A 14,857-nucleotide genomic window follows, 5' to 3' on the forward strand; every position below is an offset into this window, starting at 1 on the left:
AATGGTTTTATTTGTAAATACAATGTAGTACATATCTCTCTGAATGAATATTTCTGTATCTTGTAGAAATTAAGATCTTACACTCTGAGAGAAAGTTTTATATGTGTTATTAGAAGGGAGATTCCATGGTGTTATGGTTAGCACTCTGTACTCTGAATCCAGTAAATTGAGTTCAAATCTCGGTGGCACCAGGTGCATTTTAGTACCTTCAGTTTAAGTCCTTGATTGACAAAAACTTTTCTTTTTTATACATATAATACATTTTTTAAATCACTGATTATTGTAAATATGTACTAAAATCTAAAAAAAGGTAGTTATAGAAATGTTTGTAATTATATGAATTTTACTGTGTAATCCAAATAAGCATTGATGTTAATATATGTACAATAACTTAAATAAAATGTGTCTTCTAAGAATCTAACATTTTAGAATTTTTTTTTTAGATGTTCCCTAATGAATGTGGTTTCTTGGTTTATTAGTAACCACTCCACTCTGATCTTTGAATACAGTGATCTGTATTTAAATCTTGGTAGGTCCTATTGGTTTTTTGTAAGTACCATTCAGTTCATATCTCTCTGAGAGTACATTCTTATAAAAATATTTAGATGCTCCCTAATGGATGAGGTTTCATGGTGTATTGGTAAACATTTTGGACTCTGAATCCATGATCTATATTTAAATCTTGGTAGGTTCTATTGGTTTTGTTGTAAGTACAATACAGTTAATATCTCTGAGAAAGAAAATATCTATAAATTGCATAAATTAAGAATCTTACACACTGAGAGACAGGTTTATCTGTCATTTAATTCCAATAAAATGTATCCACTAAGAATCTTATACTCTGACAATAAAATGTACTTGCTACCATATGAATGAGGTTTCATTGTGTACTGTTAACAATTCTTGACTCTGAAACCTATAATCTGTATAAAAATTTGGTAGGTCCTATTGTTTTTTTGTAAGTACCGTTCAGTTTATATTTCTCTGAGAGTACATTCTAATAAAAACTGTTTAAATGCTTCCTCATGAATGATGTTTCCTGGTGTATTTGTAACCATTTTGGACTCTGAATCCATGATTTGTATTCACATCTTGGTAGGTCCTATTGTTTTTTTGTAAGTATTATGCAGTTCATATCTCTGAGAAAGAAAATATCTATAAATTGCATAAATTAAGAATCATACACACTGAGAGACAGGTTTATCGGTAATATAATTCCAATAAAATGTAACCTCTAAGAATCTTACACTGTGAGAAATTTTTTTACATGCCACCATATGAATGAGCTTTCATGGTGTACTGTTAACAATTCTGGACTCTGAAACTAATAATCTGTATATACAAATTGGTAGGTCCTAATGGTTTTATTTGTAAATACAATGTAGTACATAACTCTGAATGAATATTTCTGTATCTTGTAGAAATTAAGATCTTACACTCTGAGAGAAAGTTTTATATGTGTTATTAGAAGGGAGATTCCATGGTGTTATGGTTAGCACTCTGTACTCTGAATCCAGTAAATTGAGTTCAAATCTCGGTGGCACCAGGTGCATTTTAGTACCTTCAGTTTAAGTCCTTGATTGACAAAAACTTTTCTTTTTTATACATATAATACATTTTTTTAAAATCACTGATTATTGTACAAATGTACTAAAATCTAAAAAAAAGGTAGTTATAGAAATGTTTGTAATTATATGAATTTTACTGTGTAATCCAAATAAGCATTGATGTTAATATATGTACAATAACTTTAATAAAATGTGTCTTCTAAGAATCTAACATTTTAGAAAAAAATGTTTAGATGTTCCCTAATGAATGTGGTTTCTTGGTGTATTGGTAACCACTCCACTCTGATCTTTGAATACAGTAATCTGTATTTAAATCTTGGTAGGTCCTATTGGTTTTTTGTAAGTACCATTCAGTTCATATCTCTCTGAGAGTACATTCTTATAAAAATATTTAGATGCTCCCTAATGGATGAGGTTTCATGGTGTATTGATAAACATTTTGGACTCTGAATCCATGATCTATATTTACATCTTGGTAGGTTCTATTGGTTTTGTTGTAAGTACAATACAGTTAATATCTCTGAGAAAGAAAATATCTATAAATTGCATAAATTAAGAATCTTACACACTGAGAGACAGGTTTATCTGTCATTTAATTCCAATAAAATGTATCCACTAAGAATCTTATACTCTGACAAAAAAATGTACATGCTACCATATGAATGAGGTTTAATTGTGTACTGTTAACAATTCTGGACTCTGAAACCTATAATCTGTATAAACATTTGGTAGGTCCTAATGGCTTTTTTTTGTAAATACAATGTAATACTTATCTCTCTGATTATTATTCCTTTAACTTGTAGAAAATAAGATCTCACACTCTAAGAGAAAGTTGTATAAGTGGTGTTAGAAGAGAGGTTCCATGGTGTAATGGTTAGCACTCTGGACTCTGAATCCAGCGATCCGAGTTCAAATCTTGGTGGGACCTGATGTGTTTTAGTACCTTCAGTTTAAGTTCTTGATTGACAGAAAGTCTTCTTTTTCATACATATAATCATTTTTTTAAATCACTGATTTTTGTAAATATGTACGAAAAGCTAAAAAAGGTAGTTATAGAAATGTATGTAATTATATGAATTGTACTATATAACCCAAATAAGCGTTGATGTAAATATATGTACAATTATTGCAATAAAATGTGTCTTCTAAGAATCTAACATTTTAGAAAAAAATGTTTAGCTCTCCCTCGTGAATGAGGTTTCTTGGTGTATTGGTAACCACTCTGATCTTTGAATCCAGTGATCTGTATTTAAATCTTGGTAGGTCCTATTGTTTTTTTGTAAGTACCGTTCAGTTTATATTTCTCTGAGAGTACATTCTAATAAAAACTGTTTAAATGCTTCCTCATGAATGATGTTTCCTGGTGTATTTGTAACCATTTTGGACTCTGAATCCATGATTTGTATTCACATCTTGGTAGGTCCTATTGTTTTTTTGTAAGTATTATGCAGTTCATATCTCTGAGAAAGAAAATATCTATAAATTGCATAAATTAAGAATCATACACACTGAGAGACAGGTTTATCGGTAATATAATTCCAATAAAATGTAACCTCTAAGAATCTTACACTGTGAGAAATTTTTTTACATGCCACCATATGAATGAGCTTTCATGGTGTACTGTTAACAATTCTGGACTCTGAAACTAATAATCTGTATATACATATTGGTAGGTCCTAATGGTTTTATTTGTAAATACAATGTAGTACATAATTCTGAATGAATATTTCTGTATCTTGTAGAAATTAAGATCTTACACTCTGAGAGAAAGTTTTATATGTGTTATTAGAAGGGAGATTCCATGGTGTTATGGTTTGCACTCTGTACTCTGAATCCAGTAAATTGAGTTCAAATCTCGGTGGGAACAGGTGCATTTTAGTACCTTCAGTTTAAGTCCTTGATTGACAAAAACTTTTCTTTTTTATACATATAATACATTTTTTTTAAATCACTGATTATTGTACAAATGTACTAAAATCTAAAAAAAAGGTAGTTATAGAAATGTTTGTAATTATATGAATTTTACTGTGTAATCCAAATAAGCATTGATGTTAATATATGTACAATAACTTCAATAAAATGTGTCTTCTAAGAATCTAACATTTTAGAAAAAAATGTTTAGATGTTCCCTAATGAATGTGGTTTCTTGGTGTATTGGTAACCACTCCACTCTGATCTTTGAATACAGTAATCTGTATTTAAATCTTGGTAGGTCCTATTGGTTTTTTGTAAGTACCATTCAGTTCATATCTCTCTGAGAGTACATTCTTATAAAAATATTTAGATGCTCCCTAATGGATGAGGTTTCATGGTGTATTGATAAACATTTTGGACTCTGAATCCATGATCTATATTTACATCTTGGTAGGTTCTATTGGTTTTGTTGTAAGTACAATACAGTTAATATCTCTGAGAAAGAAAATATCTATAAATTGCATAAATTAAGAATCTTACACACTGAGAGACAGGTTTATCTGTCATTTAATTCCAATAAAATGTATCCACTAAGAATCTTATACTCTGACAAAAAAATGTACATGCTACCATATGAATGAGGTTTAATTGTGTACTGTTAACAATTCTGGACTCTGAAACCTATAATCTGTATAAAAATTTGGTAGGTCCTAATGGCTTTTTTTTGTAAATACAATGTAATACTTACCTCTTTGATTATTATTCCTTTAACTTGTAGAAAATAAGATCTCACACTCTAAGAGAAAGTTGTATATGTGGTGCTACAAGAGAGGTTCCATGGTGTAATGGGTAGCACTCTGGACTCTGAATCCAGCGATCCGAGTTCAAATCTCGGTGGGACCTGGTGTGTTTTAGTACCTTCAGTTTAAGTTCTTGATTGACAGAAAGTCTTCTTTTTCATACATATAATCATTTTTTTAAATCACTGATTTTTGTAAATAAGTACGAAAAGCTAAAAAAGGTAGTTATAGAAATGTATGTAATTATATGAATTGTACTATATAACCCAAATAAGCGTTGATGTAAATATATGTACAATTATTGCAATAAAATGTGTCTTCTAAGAATCTAACATTTTAGAAAAAAATGTTTAGCTCTCCCTCGTGAATGAGGTTTCTTGGTGTATTGGTAACCACTCTGATCTTTGAATCCAGTGATCTGTATTTAAATCTTGGTAGGTCCTATTGGTTTTTTGTAAGTACCGTTCAGTTTATATTTCTCTGAGAGTACATTCTAATAAAAACTGTTTAAATGCTTCCTCATGAATGAGGTTTCCTGGTGTATTTGTAACCATTTTGAACTCTGAATCCATGATTTGTATTAACATCTTGGTAGGTCCTATTGTTTTTTGTAAGTATTATGCAGTTCATATCTCTGAGAAAGAAAATATCTATAAATTGCATAAATTAAGAATCATACATACTGAGAGACAGGTGTATCTGTAATATAATTCCAATAAAATGTAACCTCTAAGAATCTTACACTGTGAGAAAAATTTTTACATGCCACCATATGAATGAGCTTTCATGGTGTACTGTTAACAATTCTGGACTCTGAAACCAATAATCTGTATATACAAATTGGTAGGTCCTAATGGTTTTATTTGTAAATACAATGTAGTACATATCTCTCTGAATGAATATTTCTGTATCTGGTAGAAATTAAGATCTTACACTCTGAGAGAAAGTTTTATATGTGTTATTAGAAGGGAGATTCCATGGTGTTATGGTTAGCACTCTGTACTCTGAATCCAGTAAATTGAGTTCAAATCTCGGTGGCACCAGGTGCATTTTAGTACCTTCAGTTTAAGTCCTTGATTGACAAAAACTTTTCTTTTTTATACATATAATACATTTTTTAAATCACTGAATCTTGTAAATATGTACTAAAATCTAAAAAAATGTAGTTATAGAAATGTTTGTAATTATATGAATTTTACTGTGTAATCCAAATAAGCATTGATGTTAATATATGTACAATAACTTCAATAAAATGTGTCTACTAAGAATCTAACATTTTAGAATTTTTTTTAGATGTTCCCTAATGAATGTGGTTTCTTGATGTATTAGTAACCACTCCACTCTGATCTTTGAATACAGTGATCTGTATTTAAATCTTGGTAGGTCCTATTGGTTTTTTGTAAGTACCATTCAGTTCATATCTCTCTGAGAGTACATTCTTATAAAAAATATTTAGATGCTCCCTAATGGATGAGGTTTCATGGTGTATTGATAAACATTTTGGACTCTGAATCCATGATCTATATTTACATCTTGGTAGGTTCTATTGGTTTTGTTGTAAGTACAATACAGTTAATATCTCTGAGAAAGAAAATATCTATAAATTGCATAAATTAAGAATCTTACACACTGAGAGACAGGTTTATCTGTCATTTAATTCCAATAAAATGTATCCACTAAGAATCTTATACTCTGACAATAAAATGTACTTGCTACCATATGAATGAGGTTTCATTGTGTACTGTTAACAATTCTTGACTCTGAAACCTATAATCTGTATAAAAATTTGGTAGGTCCTAATTGCTTTTTTTTGTAAATACAATGTAATACTTATCTCTATGATTATTATTCCTGTAACTTGTAGAAAATAAGATCTCACACTCTAAGAGAAAGTTGTATATGTGGTGTTAGAATAGAGGTTCCATGGTGTAATGGTTAGCACTCTGGACTCTGAATCCAGCAATCCGAGTTCAAATCTCGGTGGGACCTGATGTGTTTTAGTACCTTCAGTTTAAGTTCTTAATTGACAGAAAGTATTCTTTTTCATACATATAATCATTTTTTTAAATCACTGATTTTTGTAAATATGTACGAAAAGCTAAAAAAGGTAGTTATAGAAATGTATGTAATTATATGAATTGTACTATATAACCCAAATAAGCGTTGATGTAAATATATGTACAATTATTGCAATAAAATGTGTCTTCTAAGAATCTAACATTTTAGAAAAAAATGTTTAGCTCTCCCTCGTGAATGAGGTTTCTTGGTGTATTGGTAACCACTCTGATCTTTGAATCCAGTGATCTGTATTTAAATCTTGGTAGGTCCTATTGGTTTTTTGTAAGTACCGTTCAGTTTATATTTCTCTGAGAGTACATTCTAATAAAAACTGTTTAAATGCTTCCTCATGAATGAGGTTTCCTGGTGTATTTGTAACCATTTTGGACTCTGAATCCATGATTTGTATTAACATCTTGGTAGGTCCTATTGTTTTTTTGTTAGTATTATGCAGTTCATATCTCTGAGAAAGAAAATATCTATAAATTGCATAAATTAAGAATCATATATACTGAGAGACAGGTTTATCTGTAATATAATTCCAATAAAATGTAACCTCTAAGAATCTTACACTGTGAGAAAAATGTTTACATGCCACCATATGAATGAGCTTTCATGGTGTACTGTTAACAATTCTGGACTCTGAAACCAATAATCTGTATATACAAATTGGTAGGTCCTAATGGTTTTATTTGTAAATACAATGTAGTACATATCTCTCTGAATGAATATTTCTGTATCTTGTAGAAATTAAGATCTTACACTCTGAGAGAAAGTTTTATATGTGTTATTAGAAGGGAGATTCCATGGTGTTATGGTTTGCACTCTGTACTCTGAATCCAGTAAATTGAGTTCAAATCTCGGTGGGAACAGGTGCATTTTAGTACCTTCAGTTTAAGTCCTTGATTGACAAAAACTTTTCTTTTTTATACATATAATACATTTTTTAAATCACTGAATCTTGTAAATATGTACTAAAATCTAAAAAAATGTAGTTATAGAAATGTTTGTAATTATATGAATTTTACTGTGTAATCCAAATAAGCATTGATGTTAATATATGTACAATAACTTCAATAAAATGTGTCTACTAAGAATCTAACATTTTAGAATTTTTTTTAGATGTTCCCTAATGAATGTGGTTTCTTGATGTATTAGTAACCACTCCACTCTGATCTTTGAATACAGTGATCTGTATTTAAATCTTGGTAGGTCCTATTGGTTTTTTGTAAGTACCATTCAGTTCATATCTCTCTGAGAGTACATTCTTATAAAAAATATTTAGATGCTCCCTAATGGATGAGGTTTCATGGTGTATTGATAAACATTTTGGACTCTGAATCCATGATCTATATTTACATCTTGGTAGGTTCTATTGGTTTTGTTGTAAGTACAATACAGTTAATATCTCTGAGAAAGAAAATATCTATAAATTGCATAAATTAAGAATCTTACACACTGAGAGACAGGTTTATCTGTCATTTAATTCCAATAAAATGTATCCACTAAGAATCTTATACTCTGACAAAAAAATGTACATGCTACCATATGAATGAGGTTTAATTGTGTACTGTTAACAATTCTGGACTCTGAAACCTATAATCTGTATAAAAATTTGGTAGGTCCTAATGGCTTTTTTTTGTAAATACAATGTAATACTTATCTCTCTGATTATTATTCCTTTAACTTGTAGAAAATAAGATCTCACACTCTAAGAGAAAGTTGTATAAGTGGTGTTAGAAGAGAGGTTCCATGGTGTAATGGTTAGCACTCTGGACTCTGAATCCAGCGATCCGAGTTCAAATCTCGGTGGGACCTGATGTGTTTTAGTACCTTCAGTTTAAGTTCTTAATTGACAGAAAGTATTCTTTTTCATACATATAATCATTTTTTTAAATCACTGATTTTTGTAAATATGTACGAAAAGCTAAAAAAGGTAGTTATAGAAATGTATGTAATTATATGAATTGTACTATATAACCCAAATAAGCGTTGATGTAAATATATGTACAATTATTGCAATAAAATGTGTCTTCTAAGAATCTAACATTTTAGAAAAAAATGTTTAGCTCTCCCTCGTGAATGAGGTTTCTTGGTGTATTGGTAACCACTCTGATCTTTGAATCCAGTGATCTGTATTTAAATCTTGGTAGGTCCTATTGGTTTTTTGTAAGTACCGTTCAGTTTATATTTCTCTGAGAGTACATTCTAATAAAAACTGTTTAAATGCTTCCTCATGAATGAGGTTTCCTGGTGTATTTGTAACCATTTTGGACTCTGAATCCATGATTTGTATTAACATCTTGGTAGGTCCTATTGTTTTTTTGTTAGTATTATGCAGTTCATATCTCTGAGAAAGAAAATATCTATAAATTGCATAAATTAAGAATCATATATACTGAGAGACAGGTTTATCTGTAATATAATTCCAATAAAATGTAACCTCTAAGAATCTTACACTGTGAGAAAAATTTTTACATGCCACCATATGAATGAGCTTTCATGGTGTACTGTTAACAATTCTGGACTCTGAAACCAATAATCTGTATATACAAATTGGTAGGTCCTAATGGTTTTATTTGTAAATACAATGTAGTACATATCTCTCTGAATGAATATTTCTGTATCTTGTAGAAATTAAGATCTTACACTCTGAGAGAAAGTTTTATATGTGTTATTAGAAGGGAGATTCCATGGTGTTATGGTTAGCACTCTGTACTCTGAATCCAGTAAATTGAGTTCAAATCTCGGTGGCACCAGGTGCATTTTAGTACCTTCCGTTTAAGTCCTTGATTGACAAAAACTTTTCTTTTTTATACATATAATACATTTTTTAAATCACTGATTATTGTAAATATGTACTAAAATCTAAAAAAAGGTAGTTATAGAAATGTTTGTAATTATATGAATTTTACTGTGTAATCCAAATAAGCATTGATGTTAATATATGTACAATAACTTCAATAAAATGTGCCTTCTAAGAATCTAATATTTTAGAATTTTTTTTTTAGATGTTCCCTAATGAATGTGGTTTCTTGGTTTATTAGTAACCACTCCACTCTGATCTTTGAATACAGTGATCTGTATTTAAATCTTGGTAGGTCCTATTGGTTTTTTGTAAGTACCATTCAGTTCATATCTCTCTGAGAGTACATTCTTATAAAAATATTTAGATGCTCCCTAATGGATGAGGTTTCATGGTGTATTGGTAAACATTTTGGACTCTGAATCCATGATCTATATTTAAATCTTGGTAGGTTCTATTGGTTTTGTTGTAAGTACAATACAGTTAATATCTCTGAGAAAGAAAATATCTATAAATTGCATAAATTAAGAATCTTACACACTGAGAGACAGGTTTATCTGTCATTTAATTCCAATAAAATGTATCCACTAAGAATCTTATACTCTGACAATAAAATGTACTTGCTACCATATGAATAAGGTTTCATTGTGTACTGTTAACAATTCTTGACTCTGAAACCTATAATCTGTATAAAAATTTGGTAGGTCCTAATGGCTTTTTTTTGTAAATACAATGTAATACTTATCTCTATGATTATTATTCCTGTAACTTGTAGAAAATAAGATCTCACACTCTAAGAGAAAGTTGTATATGTGGTGTTAGAATAGAGGTTCCATGGTGTAATGGTTAGCACTCTGGACTCTGAATCCAGCGATCCGAGTTCAAATCTCGGTGGGACCTGATGTGTTTTAGTACCTTCAGTTTAAGTTCTTGATTGACAGAAAGTCTTCTTTTTCATACATATAATCATTTTTTTAAATCACTGATTTTTGTAAATATGTACGAAAAGCTAAGAAAGGTAGTTATAGAAATGTATGTAATTATATGAATTGTACTATATAACCCAAATAATCGTTGATGTAAATATATGTACAATTATTGCAATAAAATGTGTCTTCTAAGAATCTAACATTTTAGAAAAAAATGTTTAGCTCTCCCTCGTGAATGAGGTTTCTTGGTGTATTGGTAACCACTCTGATCTTTGAATCCAGTGATCTGTATTTAAATCTTGGTAGGTCCTATTGGTTTTTTGTAAGTACCGTTCAGTTTATATTTCTCTGAGAGTACATTCTAATAAAAACTGTTTAAATGCTTCCTCATGAATGAGGTTTCCTGGTGTATTTGTAACCATTTTGGACTCTGAATCCATGATTTGTATTAACATCTTGGTAGGTCCTATTGTTTTTTTGTTAGTATTATGCAGTTCATATCTCTGAGAAAGAAAATATCTATAAATTGCATAAATTAAGAATCATATATACTGAGAGACAGGTTTATCTGTAATATAATTCCAATAAAATGTAACCTCTAAGAATCTTACACTGTGAGAAAATTTTTTACATGCCACCATATGAATGAGCTTTCATGGTGTACTGTTAACAATTCTGGACTCTGAAACCAATAATCTGTATATACAAATTGGTAGGTCCTAATGGTTTTATTTGTAAATACAATGTAGTACATATCTCTCTGAATGAATATTTCTGTATCTTGTAGAAATTAAGATCTTACACTCTGAGAGAAAGTTTTATATGTGTTATTAGAAGGGAGATTCCATGGTGTTATGGTTAGCACTCTGTACTCTGAATCCAGTAAATTGAGTTCAAATCTCGGTGGCACCAGGTGCATTTTAGTACCTTCAGTTTAAGTCCTTGATTGACAAAAACTTTTCTTTTTTATACATATAATACATTTTTTAAATCACTGATTATTGTAAATATGTACTAAAATCTAAAAAAAGGTAGTTATAGAAATGTTTGTAATTATATGAATTTTACTGTGTAATCCAAATAAGCATTGATGTTAATATATGTACAATAACTTCAATAAAATGTGCCTTCTAAGAATCTAATATTTTAGAATTTTTTTTTTAGATGTTCCCTAATGAATGTGGTTTCTTGGTTTATTAGTAACCACTCCACTCTGATCTTTGAATACAGTGATCTGTATTTAAATCTTGGTAGGTCCTATTGGTTTTTTGTAAGTACCATTCAGTTCATATCTCTCTGAGAGTACATTCTTATAAAAATATTTAGATGCTCCCTAATGGATGAGGTTTCATGGTGTATTGGTAAACATTTTGGACTCTGAATCCATGATCTATATTTAAATCTTGGTAGGTTCTATTGGTTTTGTTGTAAGTACAATACAGTTAATATCTCTGAGAAAGAAAATATCTATAAATTGCATAAATTAAGAATCTTACACACTGAGAGACAGGTTTATCTGTCATTTAATTCCAATAAAATGTATCCACTAAGAATCTTATACTCTGACAATAAAATGTACTTGCTACCATATGAATGAGGTTTCATTGTGTACTGTTAACAATTCTTGACTCTGAAACCTATAATCTGTATAAAAATTTGGTAGGTCCTAATGGCTTTTTTTTGTAAATACAATGTAATACTTATCTCTATGATTATTATTCCTGTAACTTGTAGAAAATAAGATCTCACACTCTAAGAGAAAGTTGTATATGTGGTGTTAGAATAGAGGTTCCATGGTGTAATGGTTAGCACTCTGGACTCTGAATCCAGCAATCCGAGTTCAAATCTCGGTGGGACCTGATGTGTTTTAGTACCTTCAGTTTAAGTTCTTGATTGACAGAAAGTCTTCTTTTTCATACATATAATCATTTTTTTAAATCACTGATTTTTGTAAATATGTACGAAAAGCTAAGAAAGGTAGTTATAGAAATGTATGTAATTATATGAATTGTACTATATAACCCAAATAAGCGTTGATGTAAATATATGTACAATTATTGCAATAAAATGTGTCTTCTAAGAATCTAACATTTTAGAAAAAAATGTTTAGCTCTCCCTCGTGAATGAGGTTTCTTGGTGTATTGGTAACCACTCTGATCTTTGAATCCAGTGATCTGTATTTAAATCTTGGTAGGTCCTATTGTTTTTTTGTAAGTACCGTTCAGTTTATATTTCTCTGAGAGTACATTCTAATAAAAACTGTTTAAATGCTTCCTCATGAATGATGTTTCCTGGTGTATTTGTAACCATTTTGGACTCTGAATCCATGATTTGTATTCACATCTTGGTAGGTCCTATTGTTTTTTTGTAAGTATTATGCAGTTCATATCTCTGAGAAAGAAAATATCTATAAATTGCATAAATTAAGAATCATACACACTGAGAGACAGGTTTATCGGTAATATAATTCCAATAAAATGTAACCTCTAAGAATCTTACACTGTGAGAAATTTTTTTACATGCCACCATATGAATGAGCTTTCATGGTGTACTGTTAACAATTCTGGACTCTGAAACTAATAATCTGTATATACAAATTGGTAGGTCCTAATGGTTTTATTTGTAAATACAATGTAGTACATAACTCTGAATGAATATTTCTGTATCTTGTAGAAATTAAGATCTTACACTCTGAGAGAAAGTTTTATATGTGTTATTAGAAGGGAGATTCCATGGTGTTATGGTTTGCACTCTGTACTCTGAATCCAGTAAATTGAGTTCAAATCTCGGTGGGAACAGGTGCATTTTAGTACCTTCAGTTTAAGTCCTTGATTGACAAAAACTTTTCTTTTTTATACATATAATACATTTTTTTAAAATCACTGATTATTGTACAAATGTACTAAAATCTAAAAAAAAGGTAGTTATAGAAATGTTTGTAATTATATGAATTTTACTGTGTAATCCAAATAAGCATTGATGTTAATATATGTACAATAACTTCAATAAAATGTGTCTTCTAAGAATCTAACATTTTAGAAAAAAATGTTTAGATGTTCCCTAATGAATATGGTTTCTTGGTGTATTGGTAACCACTCCACTCTGATCTTTGAATACAGTAATCTGTATTTAAATCTTGGTAGGTCCTATTGGTTTTTTGTAAGTACCATTCAGTTCATATCTCTCTGAGAGTACATTCTTATAAAAATATTTAGATGCTCCCTAATGGATGAGGTTTCATGGTGTATTGATAAACATTTTGGACTCTGAATCCATGATCTATATTTACATCTTGGTAGGTTCTATTGGTTTTGTTGTAAGTACAATACAGTTAATATCTCTGAGAAAGAAAATATCTATAAATTGCATAAATTAAGAATCTTACACACTGAGAGACAGGTTTATCTGTCATTTAATTCCAATAAAATGTATCCACTAAGAATCTTATACTCTGACAAAAAAATGTACATGCTACCATATGAATGAGGTTTAATTGTGTACTGTTAACAATTCTGGACTCTGAAACCTATAATCTGTATAAAAATTTGGTAGGTCCTAATGGCTTTTTTTTGTAAATACAATGTAATACTTATCTCTCTGATTATTATTCCTTTAACTTGTAGAAAATAAGATCTCACACTCTAAGAGAAAGTTGTATAAGTGGTGTTAGAAGAGAGGTTCCATGGTGTAATGGTTAGCACTCTGGACTCTGAATCCAGCGATCCGAGTTCAAATCTCGGTGGGACCTGATGTGTTTTAGTACCTTCAGTTTAAGTTATTAATTGACAGAAAGTATTCTTTTTCATACATATAATCATTTTTTTAAATCACTGATTTTTGTAAATATGTACGAAAAGCTAAAAAAGGTAGTTATAGAAATGTATGTAATTATATGAATTGTACTATATAACCCAAATAAGCGTTGATGTAAATATATGTACAATTATTGCAATAAAATGTGTCTTCTAAGAATCTAACATTTTAGAAAAAAATGTTTAGCTCTCCCTCGTGAATGAGGTTTCTTGGTGTATTGGTAACCACTCTGATCTTTGAATCCAGTGATCTGTATTTAAATCTTGGTAGGTCCTATTGGTTTTTTGTAAGTACCGTTCAGTTTATATTTCTCTGAGAGTACATTCTAATAAAAACTGTTTAAATGCTTCCTCATGAATGAGGTTTCCTGGTGTATTTGTAACCATTTTGGACTCTGAATCCATGATTTGTATTAACATCTTGGTAGGTCCTATTGTTTTTTTGTTAGTATTATGCAGTTCATATCTCTGAGAAAGAAAATATCTATAAATTGCATAAATTAAGAATCATATATACTGAGAGACAGGTTTATCTGTAATATAATTCCAATAAAATGTAACCTCTAAGAATCTTACACTGTGAGAAAAATTTTTACATGCCACCATATGAATGAGCTTTCATGGTGTACTGTTAACAATTCTGGACTCTGAAACCAATAATCTGTATATACAAATTGGTAGGTCCTAATGGTTTTATTTGTAAATACAATGTAGTACATATCTCTCTGAATGAATATTTCTGTATCTTGTAGAAATTAAGATCTTACACTCTGAGAGAAAGTTTTATATGTGTTATTAGAAGGGAGATTCCATGGTGTTATGGTTAGCACTCTGTACTCTGAATCCAGTAAATTGAGTTCAAATCTCGGTGGCACCAGGTGCATTTTAGTACCTTCAGTTTAAGTCCTTGATTGACAAAAACTTTTCTTTTTTATACATATAATACATTTTTTAAATCACTGATTATTGT

The 14,857-nt window shown here is 30.0% G+C and overlaps 7 non-coding genes across 7 annotated transcripts; all 7 read left to right on the forward strand.

Annotated features, from left to right (window-relative positions):
• Positions 1 to 2,424: 2,424 nt before the first annotated feature.
• TRNAQ-CUG (transfer RNA glutamine (anticodon CUG)) lies at positions 2,425 to 2,496 on the forward strand. Its single transcript has one exon. It is a non-coding gene; the product is annotated as a tRNA-Gln (tRNA).
• A 1,817-nt stretch (positions 2,497 to 4,313) lies between these two features.
• TRNAQ-CUG (transfer RNA glutamine (anticodon CUG)) lies at positions 4,314 to 4,385 on the forward strand. Its single transcript has one exon. It is a non-coding gene; the product is annotated as a tRNA-Gln (tRNA).
• A 1,814-nt stretch (positions 4,386 to 6,199) lies between these two features.
• TRNAQ-CUG (transfer RNA glutamine (anticodon CUG)) lies at positions 6,200 to 6,271 on the forward strand. Its single transcript has one exon. It is a non-coding gene; the product is annotated as a tRNA-Gln (tRNA).
• Positions 6,272 to 8,086: 1,815 nt separating this feature from the next.
• TRNAQ-CUG (transfer RNA glutamine (anticodon CUG)) lies at positions 8,087 to 8,158 on the forward strand. The gene has a single exon. It is a non-coding gene; the product is annotated as a tRNA-Gln (tRNA).
• A 1,816-nt stretch (positions 8,159 to 9,974) lies between these two features.
• Positions 9,975 to 10,046, forward strand: TRNAQ-CUG (transfer RNA glutamine (anticodon CUG)). Its single transcript has one exon. It is a non-coding gene; the product is annotated as a tRNA-Gln (tRNA).
• A 1,816-nt stretch (positions 10,047 to 11,862) lies between these two features.
• On the forward strand, positions 11,863 to 11,934 carry TRNAQ-CUG (transfer RNA glutamine (anticodon CUG)). The gene has a single exon. It is a non-coding gene; the product is annotated as a tRNA-Gln (tRNA).
• A 1,817-nt stretch (positions 11,935 to 13,751) lies between these two features.
• TRNAQ-CUG (transfer RNA glutamine (anticodon CUG)) lies at positions 13,752 to 13,823 on the forward strand. Its single transcript has one exon. It is a non-coding gene; the product is annotated as a tRNA-Gln (tRNA).
• The last annotated feature ends 1,034 nt before the right edge of the window (positions 13,824 to 14,857 follow it).

The sequence above is a fragment of the Pseudophryne corroboree genome, chromosome 11 (assembly GCF_028390025.1).
Source record: "Pseudophryne corroboree isolate aPseCor3 chromosome 11, aPseCor3.hap2, whole genome shotgun sequence".
Taxonomy (NCBI): domain Eukaryota; kingdom Metazoa; phylum Chordata; class Amphibia; order Anura; family Myobatrachidae; genus Pseudophryne; species Pseudophryne corroboree.